We start from the raw sequence: 15,394 nt of genomic DNA, 5'->3' as shown, positions 1-15,394 counted from the left end.
GATTGACCACTGCCATGGTGCCCTCAATGGACTGCAGGGTCCGCTGCATGGCCACCAATGTGGCCTCCAGAGTGGGTGAGCTCCCCGATGCTCCTTCCACCTCCGAATCCATGACCGCCTCCTGTGAGGGCTTGGTCATCCGTCACGAGTCAAAGGTGAGCTTTGACTGATTTCTATCTGGTCGACCCATGGTTCAGCGCTGAGCACAGCTCTATAGTATGGTAACGACCCCAAGTATAGATTGCAGCCCAGGGTCACACTTATCAGCTCTGCTCAGGCAAGTGCACTTTTGACTGTGCCAGGCCCTTGAAGATCGCAGCAAGGAAACAGGAGATTGCACAGGTAGCCCCTCCCTTTACATGACAGTGTCAGCAACTCACAAAGCGCCTCTGCGCTGGCAAAGTGTCCATCACCCGTGAAAGTGCCCTCTAATGCAATCAGTGTTTATCCGCGCGGCCCCATTGTCAGTCGCCACACACCCTGAGAAGTGGGCCTCCAGGTGTAGCACACAGCAATCAGAGTGCCAGCTTGTACAGCTTAGCAGTACCGAGGAAGCCTGCAGCTTGATTAGTTCTCCACCGCCAGAGACCGATGCTCCTCCGCTGCTAATTTAGGCCGAGGCTTTTACGGCCCACTCCCAGGGATCCTCGCAGATGTTCCCACCACAGGCACTAGCAACCGCAAGGAGGCCTTCTCACTCTCCCAGGACCTAAATCACCCGTGCCGCTGCAAAACGCCCCCCCCCCACACCAACCACAGCCAGCAGGGAGCAGCCCGGTGCCCACTCCGGCACCTCCTTCACGAGCCCGGCCGACACCGGGCCCCTACCCCACCCACCGCACCGGCATGGAGGAGATCACAGGGCCAGCAGCCGCAGACATAGGGAGCTCCGCGGGGCCGACACCGCAGCAACAGGCCAGCGGGATACTTTCCGGGCGTCCTTGCTACCGCCGCCAACACCCGTCACAGCCACTCCCTGTGCCTCGGAATCAGCGAGGTGCCCCGCTCCAGCACACCGCAGGAGCTGCCTGAGTGGAGCGTCCTTTAAATCACCAGTCCAGATCCGATCTGGGGCACAGTGCAGCGCAGGACCCCCAGGGGACAGACTAGGCGTCAGCTCCGCTACGCAGCCTCAGACAAGCCGCCATGTTGTGAGCGCCTCGCGGCCAGGGCATCGCCACCTCACAGGTCAGCACACGGTGATCCAGAACGCCCCAAATGCAGTATATTCACTCCATGGGTCCCTGGATAGTTGTGCCCCCCGGTAGGTAGTCTAAAATTACAGGATGTAGCGGATAATGGGCGGATGATGGCTCGGTCTGGCGGAGCCTCACATAGGTGCGGCCATCTTGCCTGGCGCCCTCTGGCGCCCCCCATAGTAAACGTCTTTAACTTTGAGGTAGAAGGCCTCTGCCACAGAGTTACTAAAGGATTGCCCACAGTATTTAGGCAAGGAGGAAGTGTCAGTGGTGAGATATTTGATAGCTGCAAACAGTTCTTTTGAGGAGATCGCGTCTGCCTCAATTTTGTTGGGGAAGTAGGCCGATCTCTCCTTGCGAGTCAACATCTAATATCTAGATAGACATATCTTATATTTGACCTTTTCTGAGTCACAGCATCTGACTCTCTCCATCTTTTCTCTTGTCTCCTGCAGACCTGTCTAAGGGCCCTTATGTCGTCAGAGAACCATAGGCAGGTAGATGATCTCATTTGATCTTGGTCCTTTTCACAGGTACCAAGATGGTGCTGGCCAAGTCTGGCTAGATTGTCTTTCATCTTGCTGGATACAATTACATGACCTTCATGATTATGCTAATCTAGATCCCACCATAAGCACAAAATGGCCATTTAAGAAAATGTCATACGACCCAGGTGGGACTCGAACCCACAATCCCCAGCTTCGGAGGCTGATGCCTTATCCATTAGGCCACTGGGCCTGGCTGGAAAAAAGAGATAAGAGAACAACCACATCTGAAAGAAAGGACTAGTATCAAACAGCCTGCAGAGAGCATTAGGAGACTCAAAGATACATCTTACCAGCACACTTACCACATACACAGAGTCGGTATGCCAATAGGACGTACTTCAGGTATGGCAGGGGTAAGAAGCGAGGAACAGAGATGCACTGAAATTACAAACACTTCAGGTCATGGCATTGTGGGTATTTCTTCTAGATTAGATTGGGTAGAACAGAGTGTCTGCCCTGCCTCCGGGATAATAGGCCATGGGGAGTCTGACATCAAAATGATACATAATCTTATAAGAATTCAGGGGCGGCAGGAAGAGAAACACCCTGTAAACTAAGTGTGATTTCAGGACTCCCTATTGTTTTGTAAATTCACTCTTGAAATGGCCCAAAGAAGGTGTTGGCATACTAGGGTGCACTGTAATACCAGAAAACAATGAAGGGAAAGGGTCAAGCAGGTGACCTCTCTCTTCAAGAGTGAGGATGGTGACCTTTGAACTCATAGATTGCAGGTTCATCCAGGGAAGATGGTGTCCTCTGAAGTGAGTTAAGGATTCTCCCTACGGGAGGTTGGTGGCCTCTGCCTCAAGGAGCAGCATGTCTCTGAATATGGAATCAAACTCAAGGGCAGTCATTACTTTGATGAATAAGTGAGGCCTCTGGATTCAAGGGAAGTCAGATCTGATGACTGGGGCCTCTGGATTCAAGGGAAGTCAGGTCTCTGATGACTGGGTCCAATGGATTCAAGGATGGTCAGCTCTTTGATGACTGGGGCCAATGGATTCAAGGATGGTCAGATCTGATGAGTGGGGCCAATGGATTCAAGAATGGTCAGGTCTGATGACTGGGGCCAATGGATTCAAGGGTGGTCAGCTCTTTGATGACTGGGGCCAATGGATTCAAGGAGGGTCAGATCTGATGACTGGGGCCAATGGATTCAAGGATGGTCAGGTCTCTGATGACTGGGGCCAATGGATTCAAGGATGGTCAGCTCTTTGATGTCTTGATTCTGGCCTCTGTATTCTTCGGACGGAGATTCCCATACAAGCAGAGATGTGCGACAGTGTATCAATTTTTTGACACATACATTTTAAATTCCATAAACATTGTCTGGCATTACACACAATAACAGTGTCAGAGGAAATGTTTTTTCCGAGTTCTTGCATGACATTGTTTAAGCAAACGCACCCCTCATGTGAAAACAACTCTCCAAATACAACAGGAGACTAGCTCTAACACAAATTGTCTTGCTGCAAGACACTTTCATTATAAACCTCTCTCCCTCAGATATATTGTGAGACGTCTTCAGCAAGTTGTACTCTTCTTTAAAAAATGTTACGCAAACTTGCCTCAGGTGACATTTTGATAAGACTAAAGAATAGCACAAAAATGTATGATTTCAGAAGCAAAACTAAAAGTTTGCCTGCCCCAGTGGCAAAGGATCGTAGATGTCCCATGGACTGCACTGATGGAAGTTCCCAGAAGGATATAGAGAGTGGGCGTAGCTCACAAAGGAGGTCTTGGAGAGCATGATGTACCTGACCCGTGACCCTATCAAAATATAATGTTGATTCATTATCTGCTATGTTCCTCTGTAGTCCAGACTTACACTGTGATATCCCAATGTGTTTCCACTACCAATGTTGAAGGTTCTGCTGCTCGCCATCAATGATTGCATTTAGTGATGTTTCAATGAGTAAACACAAAGAAAATAATTGTATTTTTTTTAATTATTTGCCCATGCATATTCTCTCAAGCCAAGGGGTGCTGAACTCTGGAGAGCACGCAGTAAACTCTCAAATTTCTAGAGAGAAGAAGGTCACCTTGGATGCTGAGGGAAGCTCCTAATGTTAAATCTGATGTCAGAATATAAGGGAAGGGATTCCTTGGAGAGAACCTGATGACTTCTGAATCTGTAGAAAGGTCTCACTGCAGTGTGGATGGGTTACCACTCATTTTAAGTAGGTTATCTGCAGCCGACCTTTGTATGCAAGGAAGCAAGAGGAACTGCTTAAGCAAAGGAGCACACCACCTGAGCCCCAACCAGCAACACCTCTGTTTTACTAGAGTTGAGTTTGCGGCATATCATAGCCATCGGTAGATTGACTGCCTTTATGCAGTCACAGATTCTGGTGGCAACATCCTTGTCCTCCATAGCAAATGAAACAATGATTTGCGTGACATCTGAAATATGATGTCACTGCAAAGCCATGAGATCGAATCAGTACTGCCAAGGGGGTGACATATATATTTTAGAGAGTAGGGCTATGTGTGGACCATTGGGGGACCTGGCAGGGAAGAGAGAAAGAAGTATAGATGAAGTCACCAAGTCTTACTGATTGCTCGTGACCAGTGAGGTGCGAGTTTAACAACTCCCAACCTGTTCAGGTCACCCTTATCCGATCCATCAGCAGCCCGTGATTTACAGTCTCAAAGACTGATGACAGATCAAGCAGGATCAGTGCGGTTCTGCTTCCCTGATCAAGGGACATACTCATCTGCTCAGTCACTTGAATGTGGGCCGTCTCCATAGTGTGCTCAGCATGAAAGCCAAATTGGGTGGCATCCAGAAGGTTGTTATTGTGAATTTGCTCTACCAAATGTTTGTCCAGCACCTTTACAATGATCATGGCCAGCAGTGGAAGGCAGGAGATGGGTCGATAGCTGCAAGGGTCTCGTTGATCGGGGGAAGATTTTTTTAATTAATGTTAGAGCCAACACTGTTTCCAGACTGAATGGAATACTACTGACTGGAACATTGTTTGGATAATGTCATCCAGGATTGGTCCAATAGTCTGGGCTGAAAGGATGTCAACAATAGGAAGGAAAGGGGAGCATGGCGATCCCGATTTAGAGGTTTTGTTCAGTTTCGTAAGCTGAAACATAGAAGGTGGTACACAAAAGGAGTTAGGTCCTTATAGGGACTGAGGGTAGGCTGGACCGTTATACTAAAGAAGACAAAAAAGATGCCTCAACCTTCGTATCTTAATGATCTAGCTATTTCAACAAGACCAAATGCAAATTCATTAGATTTGGTCAGGTAATTTTATTTATACCCATCACTCATATTTTTTAATATATACTTTTTTGAGGAACTTATTCTGTTTAGGCAAAAAAAGATATACATTCATGACATAACATTACAAACTGAGCAATTTTGACAAAAGACACATAAATCAAGGATACATCCAATTAACACAGAACATTAAACATTAAAATATTCATTTCATCAATATTTTCAAATCAATCTCTTATCAAAGATAAACAAAGCGACGTTGGATCACAAGAGTAAAACAGTATATATTTGCTTTTGATGTATCACTCAATGATATAGTTAACTCTTGTAGGTGTGCCGACGCGTTTCAGGTTTGAGTAACCAGTTCTCGAACCCTCATCAGGGCTTTGTTATTTGTCTGTATAGGATGCAAAAAAACAATAAAGTTTTATTGACACCCTGTATGCCTCAAAACTACCACTCTTAATTTATAGAATCATCGAAATCTACCTGTATCTTTCAGGCTGGCTGTATTTCCATTAGTATCAAAGGGGGACGTTGTACTGTGCTTCAAGTTTTATTTCTAAAATGAATAGAGCGCAGACTGTGTAAAAAATGTTGACAACAACACAACGTTATTAAGCGCTCAATGGCGCGTATCTTAGTTCTACATTCCTCCATGTGCACCATCCGGCACCTCTTGGAGGGTGGGGGGGGGGGGGGGGTCGTGATCACTGTATCAGGAATCCTAATTCAAGAAAAGGGGTTTATGCTTAATCTTGTTTAATTTTTTGTGAATAACGGTTGAATGTACATTTCTTCCCCAAGGCGGCCCCATACCTTATGTCCATGTCCTCGATTGTGTAGACGTTTCAAGTCTCTCTCTCTCAATGACTGTTTGTTGTAAACACGACCTATCGGGAATGTAGGACCAGTTACAAACAACAAGGGCCCGGATAATTTAAAAATACCAGAGTGTCTTTGTTTGCATGTCGTTTTCATAAAATAGAGCGTACCTGTTGTGAAATTGGAAATCAATTTCCTTCTCGTTGTCTTTTTCGATAAGCCCCCGGGGGGTCCGTTTTGTCCCTCGTTAATCGTCACACACTACATAAAGTATAGATAATGGAATGCGCTCACTAAATATCAGGGCCAATAATGTACATTACAAAGAATGAATGGCGGCTTCACCATTCCTACCTGAATGTGCTCGCTCAATGCCTCCACTGTCAGGCTCCCACTGGATCGCCTCGCTAACTGCGGCGGCCATCTTGGCTATTTTTAAGATCGCGAGTTCAGCGTCCCAGTGTGTTGTGGGACAAGTAGTTTAGGTGTGCTTGCGGTAAAGGTTTGGCATTACGAAAATTAAAGAAATGGTTGTGCCATATTATGGTGGAAGTGTCCCAATCTTAAATCATTATTATGCGCTTTGGTTTAAACTTATCATGTTTATTTCGGGACGATGGGGGAAAAAGAATTTCGGTCCAACATCGCATAAAAATGTTTGGTACTGAACGAGATGCAAACGCCCCGGAGATGTCCTCATATTGCAGGGCTGTGATTATTACGAGTGTTGCCAACATTCTCAACCAGCCTGTACTATTCATAAGGTGGGACGGATGGTCTACCTGTTGTGTAGCCTTTTTAAGGGGAGTATCATTATATTATATGTCGTCACATTGCCATTGCGGATAACGAGTGCATTTAAATCCTTGACAGTTCAGACATGCTATTCAAGCCTGTCAATGTACTGTTAAATTTAAGAATAAGGTATGCTTCCTTTTGCAGCAACACCTTGTCTACATCCGCGGGGCGCTGTACTGTACCCATTGTGAAGAGTACTGACCATTTAAGATCATTCTCAGTGTGGGACTTCTCTATAAAGTGTTCAACCATGGGAGCGGTTAGTACCTTCTTTTTAATCCGTGACCTGTGCTGGCTGATACGCAAATTGACCTGCTGATTTGTCTTGCCAATATAAATCTTTTGGCATGGACAGGTTATCACGTATATAACATTTTTGGTCCTGTAGTTCGAGAAACCCAAATGTTTCCACTTGACCCCCTGATAGTCAAATTCATTTCCTTCAATTGTATACGGACATGCGACACAATTGCCGCACCTATGGTGCCCATCAATCGGCTTCATGTTCCAAAGTGATAAAAGGTCATGTTTGGGTTTAAGCTGTGCTATATTAGCCCTCACAATTTGCTGTCCAATACTTTTATTCTTCTTGTACGCAAAAATTGGGCGGGGAAAGGGACAGACACGCACGTGGCGTAAAGCGAGCCCTTTTCTAAGAGTGTTTTAGAAGTTTTTTAGGGTAACCCCTATGTATCATCTCTTGGCAGAATGTCTGGGCATGGTGATCAAAATCACTGGTCTCCATACAATTTCTGCGTATCCGCAGCAGTTGCCCGTAGGGCAAGTTAGCTTTTAGGTTCCTGGGGTGATGGCTTCTGTGGTGCAGGATGGTGTTTTTATCGGTTGATTTCTTATATAATGAAGTTTTTAAGAAACCATCCATACATGTCACTTCAACATCCAAAAAGGTCATTTTGGTTTCACTTGCTTCCATAGAGAACTTGATGTCATTGTGTCTGGCAATAATCCACTCGTGGAATGTCGATAGATCGGTCCGGCTCCCCTGCCACAGGAGCCAGACGTCGTCTATATAGCGCCACCACTGTACAATGTTCCCAATATATCGATTGTTATTGTTCACGAATCTCATTTCATATTATGCCATGTAGAGAACTGCCATTTCTGGGGCATAAGGACACCCCATGGCAGTGCCCTTCACTTGCATGTAGAACTGATCATTAAATATAAAAAAGTTCTTTTGACAGCTATTAGTATATATTAAAAAATATGAGTGATGGGTATAAATAAAAGTACCTGACCAAATCTAATGAATTTGCATTTGGTCTTGTTGAAATAGCTGCATCATTAAGATACGAGGGTTGAGGCATCTTTTTTGTCTTCTGAAACATAGAAGGTGGCATGAAGTGGCTAAGGAAGGAACCCATAGCAGTTTGAATTGGAAATAGGACAGCTGATGAGGATGTAGATGTAAGAGAGGAGAAGTTATTGTAAACGTCTTTTTTAGTTTTTTATTTATCATTTTGACAAAAGAGAACAGGCAACCGTAGGACAGGTTGAAGGTATGCATACATACATTACAAATGATACAATAAGCCATAAATTAAATACAGGTACATAAATCAGGTAGGTTCATAGTCAGCAACGCGGAACAACAGTTGGGATTGTGGCAACACAGTCTTAGATCAGTATTTCAATTTATAGTGTCAATATCCGCTTGTCAAAGCACTTCAAATGTGAGCAATGAAAGTCACAGATGTGTTTACAACCAGCATTATACGTTTAGACAGCATCCGTGTGCTCCGACATATATGTCGTGTATGGTCCCCAGATGTCTCGCGTCCTTGACGCTGACGGTAGCCCCTCAGCATAAAAGGTGAGTTAATCACGGCAATATGCCTGGTCTTGCAACCATTGTTTTAACGTAGGTACCCGCCTCCCTCCCCAGCACAGTGCTATCCTACGTTTGGCCAGCTGTAAAGAGAGCACCACCAGCTTGCGCACCCCCACCGGTATCTTGGACACTATTCCCAACAGACATATCTTAGGGCCACATCCAATCTGAACACTCTTCATAGCAGACAAGACCTCGGTCACAGTTGTCCAAAATGCGAATATAGCAGGGCAATTCCATGCCAAATGCACGAAATCGACACCATCCAAACCACAACGCACAGAGCAGTCAGAGTCTCTCAATCCGTATTTACGTAACTGTGCTGGGGTGTAGTACAGTTGATAGAGATATTTATAGTGTAAATGTTTAAAGTTGCCATTCACAGCAAATCCTCCAGTCATCGCACACCATTCTTCCCACTCGTCATCTGTCAATGGCTGTGCCAGACTGCCATCCCACTTATCTCTGGAGCGCGACCCAGCAGCCCCCTCATCAATTTGTGAAGTCTGATACAATCGGGAGACTAGCTTCATTCTGTTATTAGCCGTATAAAGCAATTGCAAAGCCTCCAATGCATTTGGCTCTGCAGGAAACGTTGAATATAGGCTGCGCATCGCAGCTCAAAACCTGGCATATATGAATGTAGCCATGGCCGTGTTACCCCATTTCTCTAAGAAAACCTGTAACGTGACAAAAGTCCTATTTACAAAGACATCTCCCATAACATGCAGCCCGGCACTGTGCAATATCTGGAGAGCCCGGACCTCACTCGTTACTCAGATATCAGCATGATGCAGTAGGGGCATGCCAGGGGCATACAATGGTAGCCGCTTCACTCTCTTCCCCATCTCAGGCCACGTTCTAGCTGTACACTGTACCGTATCCACTTCGTCTTTTTCATGCACTGAATGTATATTTACAATCATAGCTTTAAGGGGCACCGGATGAACCGCTCCAGTCTCAGCCGCCACATGTGGCGTGAAGGGCGGCGCCGACTGCCAGTATGTGGCAAAATGCGCTTGAGCACATAGATAATATAAGTGCATATCCGGAATTGAGAACCCGCCAAGTGCATAAGGCGTGTCCCAGCTTATGCGAGGTTTATTACCACCCCATGTCAGTGTGATTAGCAATGAACGTAGTGTGTCAAAGAGTTGGCCCTTCAAGACAATTGGAACGTTGACAACTAAATATAAAAACGTAGGCAGCACCACCATCTTAATCAGTGCAACTCTGTCCTCAAATGACAAATGCAATCGTATCCATCTGGACACCTGGTCTTCCAGTTTGGACACTGCCACACCGTAGTTAGCTCTGATAACTTCTTGAGGGTCTTGATGTACCCAAACGGCGAGATAATACACTGGGTCTGTTGTCCACTCCAACGGAAAGTTCAGCTCAAACCTCACAGTACTACTGGTGAGCAGCAGTATGATAGATTTAGTCCAGTTGATGGCTAAACACGAGAACCATTCGAAGCGCACATATTCCCGAATCACGCCCTCCAAATATTGCTACGGCTCTCTGACATACAAGACCATATCGTCAGCGTACAACGATATAGCCAACGGTCTTTGGTAGAATCTAAGGGCCGAGTCAGCATGCCTCTGCCTCAACACACACGCCAACAGCTCCAGCACGAGAGCAAATAACAAGGACGATAGCGGACACCCTTGCCTGGTGCCCCGCTTGATAGGAAAAGCTGCCAAGACATGCCCATTGACGCGCACCCGAGCCACTGGATCAGTATACAGCAGCCGTATCCAGTCCGTGAAAAACAAAGGCACCCCCATCCGGTGGAGCACTGCAAACATGTATTTCCAAGCAATTTAATCAAACGCCTTGAGGGCGTCCAACAGGACCCCGGCAGCCGGTAGTTCCGGTTTGAGTAAATGAAGCACAGCAAACAGAGCTCTCAGATTATGAGCCGTGGAGCGCGTGGGAATGAACCTTGACTGGTCCGGCGGGACCATAACGTTTAACAACAGACGCAGTCGTGTCGACAGGACCTTGGCATGTATCTTTACATTTGTGTTCATAAGTGACAGCGGTCGGTAGGACTCGCATTTGTCCAGCGGTTTACCTGGTTTGGGCAGTGCAATTATTGAAGCCTCTCTGAGTGTGGCGGGTAGCCGCCGCTGCTCAAACGCCTCTGAGTACATAGCCGTGAGATGAGGCAGCAACTGTTCTGCATATTCTTTATAAAACTCGGAAGGGAGACCATCAGTGCCCGCAGCCTTCCCATTTGGCAGTGCAGTAATGGCATCTCTGATCTCAGTCTCTGTCAAATGGTGCATCAGAAAATCCTGCTGTCCCTTTGACAGCCATACCAAGGCCACATCGTCTAGATATTGCGCTATCTCTTCCTCACTGGCCGTATTTTTATTCCCGTACATTGCTTTATAGAATTGGACAATTTGTTCTAATATATCGGTAGTATCTGTAACAGTCGTATCTTTCTCTGTAAGTTCCTGCACTCCGCAGTACTTAGCCCATGGTTCTGTGATCCTTTCAGCGAGTCCCCGCCCAGGGCGGCCACCCTCACCATAGTATCGAGCTCAGCGGTGTTTCGACAGGTACCTCCCCTCCTGCTCCGCCAACTCATTACATTCGTCCACCTTCAGTCGTATAGTCGCTAGAAGGGACGCTGCCAAAGCCTGCTCATACTGTCGCTCCAAGCCTGTCAGTTCCCGCTCCAACCTGCTCATAGAGTCTCGTAATGACTTAAGCACTCCTGCCTGCAAGCCTATGCACGCGCCTCTGACAGTCACCTTGAGCCACATCAGCCACCGATGCAACATTCAATACAAAATAATTCTCTATAGCTTTTCGTATACCTTCACGAAACACCAAATCAAATAGAGCCGTAGGTCGCAATTTCCATGTAAAGGGGACCGGGGCGTGCGCCGGGGCATGCGCCGGGAGCACCATGTCAATCGTTACAGGCGCATGGTCCAACAATGTGCGGGGCAAATGCACAGCGTGCACCACCCAGGCATTCACATCTCGTGTCGCCAGCCAATGATCCAGGCGGGACCATGTGTCGTGCGCATACGTGTAACATGTCCCCTCTTTCACACCAGGATGATGCAAGCGCCACACATCCACTAGCCCTAATTCAGTCATGCCATCTCGCACCGCTTGCACCGCTTTTTTGATATGAGCAGTGTTGCACGACTTCTTATCAATCTCTTGATCCAAGACCACATTTAGAGCCCCTCCGCATATCACAGCAGACATTGGTAGCGCAAAGACCTTGCTCCATAATACTGTATAAAATTCAGGGTCATCTACATTTGGCGCGTACACATTTACCATCGTGATCAGAGTTCCACATAATTTCCCTTGCAGTATTATGTACCTGCCTTCCTTATCAACTTCCTCATATGTACTCACAAAAGGGACATCCTTCCTTATTAGTATCATGACCCCCCTAGCATATGAAGAATATGTAGAGGCAAGACGTTTCCCTGCCCAATCCCTAGCCACTGATGTTGCAGTGTGCACCGTGAGATGCGTTTCCTGCAGGAAAGCTATCTGTACATTATGGCGATTCAAATATGCCAGGACCTGCCTGGTTTTCTTCGGATTATTCAAACCCCTTTGTTCTATGTAAGCCAAGTGATTTTACCTACCGTAAACATAAAGATCAAAGAATAGTAACCTGTAGCGGATAGTTAAGTAGCACAGCTTCAAATTCCGTTGCCAAAACTGGTAAACTCGTAGTCCATGACAGTACTCATGAAACCTCACCATATAGATGTCATCAAAGAACAACCAATCCCCCCTTCCCATACCCAACCCCTCCCACCCACCACCCACTTCAGCTACCCGAACGTGCCAAAGCCATCCCGATACCCCACCAAACAACCCTCCCCACCCACCACAATATAAAGTTTGGGGTTCACCCATATGTAGGGGCGTAGATGCACATTCCTCCCGCAGAACTAGAGGTGGCCAAGCAACTATATTATATCATCCCTATACATCAGTGATAGCAGTGATATCAGACTACTACCGGCAGTGTGAATAGAAGGGCCCTTGTAGCCAGGAAAGGCAGAACACTAGTTCCTATCAAACATCATAGCAAGTCACAATGTGCGAATAAATCAAATCAACATTGCAGTCAGATAATAGTCACAGCAAACAAGATAACGAAGAGCAACTCATGCCGAGTAGTTATCAAATTCAAAGGCACCAGAATAGCGGAATGATCCCATCCCTCCCGCAGATGCAAATTCGGGATACAGGCTCTACACTCAGCTGGTTAATGCAAACATCAAGTGCGTAGAGAGTGTTCTCAGACTGCCCACACAGCCCAACTAGCTCTCCTCTTCTTCCAGCGCTTCTTTCTCAGGTCTTTCAGTCGAATCCCTCTTCTTGCGTTTCAGTTTCTTAGCATAGTCCATTGCCGCTTTTGGAGAGGTGAAGATTTTTTTGTCCGCAGCCACGCCAACACGAAGACGGGCCGGGTACAGCATAGCGTAATGGACCTCCTCCTTTCGCAAAAACTGCTTTACATTGGCAAACTCCCTCTGTGCAGCCTGAACATTGACTGTAAAGTCAGGAAAGAAGGCAAGTTTGTTCCCTTGATGTTCAATTGTACCCTTCTCCCTAGCCATGCGCAGAATAGTGTCCCTGTCCCTATAGTTCAATATTCGCGCTATTATAGGACGCGGTGGCGCCCCAGGCACTGGTCTGGCAGCTAATGAGCGATGGGCACGCTCGACGATAAACATGTGGGACAGCTGTTCCGTGGCAAACACGTCTGTGATGATCCGCTCCATATATACTTCCATTTTGCCAACGTTCGTGGATTCCGGTAGCCCCGTAACTTGGATGTTATTGCATTTTTCTCCTGGATAATGGAGATCACCCTCTCCATGTTTAGTGCTTTGTCAGAGACCATTGTCAGTCCATCCTCCGCGGCGGAGACTCTTTGCTCCACCTCTCCCATACGCGCACTCTGCTTCTCAAGCTGGGTAGACATATGATCAAGTCTATGATTGACCACTGCCATGGTGCCCTCTATGGACTGCAGGGTCCGCTGCATGGCCACCAATGTGGCCTCCAGAGTGGGCGAGCTCCCCGTTGCTCCTTCCACCACCGAGTCCATGACCGCCTCCTGTGAGGGCTTGGTCATCTGTCGCGACTCAAAGGTGAGCTTTGACTGATTTCTATCTGGTCGACCCATGGTTCAGCGCTGAGCACAGCTCTATAGTATGGTAACGACCCCAAGTATAGATTGCAGCCCAGGATCACACTTATCAGCTCTGCGCAGGTAAGTGCACTTTTGACTGTGCCAGGCCCTTGAAGATCGCAGCAAGGAAACAGGAGATTGCACAGGTTGTCCCTCCCTTTACACGACAGTGTCAGCAACTCACAAAGCGCCTCTGCGCTGGCAAAGTGTCCATCACACGTGAAAGTGCCCTCTAATGCAATCAGTGTCCATCCGCGCGGCCCCAATGTCAGTCGCCACACACCCTAAGAAGTGGGCCTCCAGGTGTAGCACACAGCAATCAGAGTGCCAGCTTGTACAGCCTAGCAGTACCGAGGGAGCCTGCAGCTTGATTAGTTTTCCACCGCCAGAGACCGATGCTCCTCCGCTGCTAATTTAGGCCGAGGCTTTTACGGCCAATCCCGGGGATCCTCGCAGATGTTCCCACCACAGGCACTAGAAACCTCAAGGAGGCCTTCTCATTCTCACAGGCCCTAAATCACCTGTGCCGCTGCAGCCCACACCCACACACCAACCACAGCCAGCAGGGAGCAGCCCGGCGCCCACTCCGGCACCTCCTTCACGAGCCCGGCCGACACCTGGCCCCTACCCCACCCACCGCACCGGCATGGAGGAGATCACAGGGCCAGCAGCCGCAGACATAGGGAGCTCTGCGGGGCCGACACCGCAGCAACAGGCCAGCGGGATACTTTCCGGTCGTCCTTGCTACCGCCGCCGCCTCCCGTCACAGCTGCTCCCTGTGCCTCGGAATCACTGAGGTGCCCCGCTCCAGCACACCGCAGGAGCCGCCTGAAAGGAGCGTCCTTTAAATCACCAGTCCAGATCCGATCTGGGGTACAGTGCAGCGCAGGACCCCCAGGGGACAGACTAGGCGTCAGCTCCTCTACGCAGCCTCAGACAAGCCGCCATGTTGTGAGTGTCTCGTGGCCAGGGCATCGCCACCTCACAGGTCAGCACACGGTGCTCCAGAACGCCGCAAATGCAGTATATTCACTCCATGGGTCCCTGGATAGTTGTGCCTTCTGGTAGGTAGTCTAAAATTACAGGATGTAGCGGATAATGGACGGATGATGGCTCGGTCTGGCAGAGCCTCACATAGGTGCGGCCATCTTGTCTGGCGCCCTCTAGCGCCCCCCATTGTAAACATCTTTAACTTTGAGGTAGAAGGCCTTCGCCACAGAGTTACTAAAGGATTGCCAACAGTATTTAGGCAAGGAGGAAGTGTCAGTGGTGAGATATTTGATAGCCGCAAACAGTTCTTTTGAGGAGTTCGCGTCTGCCTCAATTTTGTTGGGGAAGTAGGCCGATTTCTCCCTGCGAGTCAACATCTAATATCTAGATAGACATATCTTATATTTGACCTTTTATGAGTCACAGTTTCTGACTCTCTCCATCTTTTCTCTTGTCTCCTGCAGACCTGTTTAAGGGCCCTTATGTCGTCAGAGAACCATAGGCAGGTAGATGATCTCATTTGATCTTTGTCCTTTTGACAGATGCCAAGATGGTGCAGGCCAAGTCTGGCTAGATTGTCTTTCATTTTACTGGAGACAATTACATGACCTTCATAATTATGCTAATGTAGATCCCACCATGAGCACAATATGGCCATTTAAGAAAATATTATATGACCCAGGTGGGACTTGAACCCACAATCCCCAGCTTCGGAGGCTGATGCCTTATCCATTAGGCCACTGGGCC

At 47.6% G+C, this 15,394-nt stretch overlaps 2 non-coding genes across 2 annotated transcripts; both read right to left on the bottom strand.

Moving 5' to 3' along the window:
- Positions 1–1,864: 1,864 nt before the first annotated feature.
- TRNAR-CCG (transfer RNA arginine (anticodon CCG)) lies at positions 1,865–1,937 on the bottom strand. Its single transcript has one exon. It is a non-coding gene; the product is annotated as a tRNA-Arg (tRNA).
- Positions 1,938–15,321: 13,384 nt separating this feature from the next.
- On the bottom strand, positions 15,322–15,394 carry TRNAR-CCG (transfer RNA arginine (anticodon CCG)). The gene has a single exon. It is a non-coding gene; the product is annotated as a tRNA-Arg (tRNA).

The sequence above is a fragment of the Lissotriton vulgaris genome, chromosome 5, assembly GCF_964263255.1.
Source record: "Lissotriton vulgaris chromosome 5, aLisVul1.2, whole genome shotgun sequence".
NCBI lineage: Eukaryota > Metazoa > Chordata > Amphibia > Caudata > Salamandridae > Lissotriton > Lissotriton vulgaris.
Note: the sequence above shows the minus strand (reverse complement) of the source record. Positions and strands in the feature narration are given on the sequence as shown.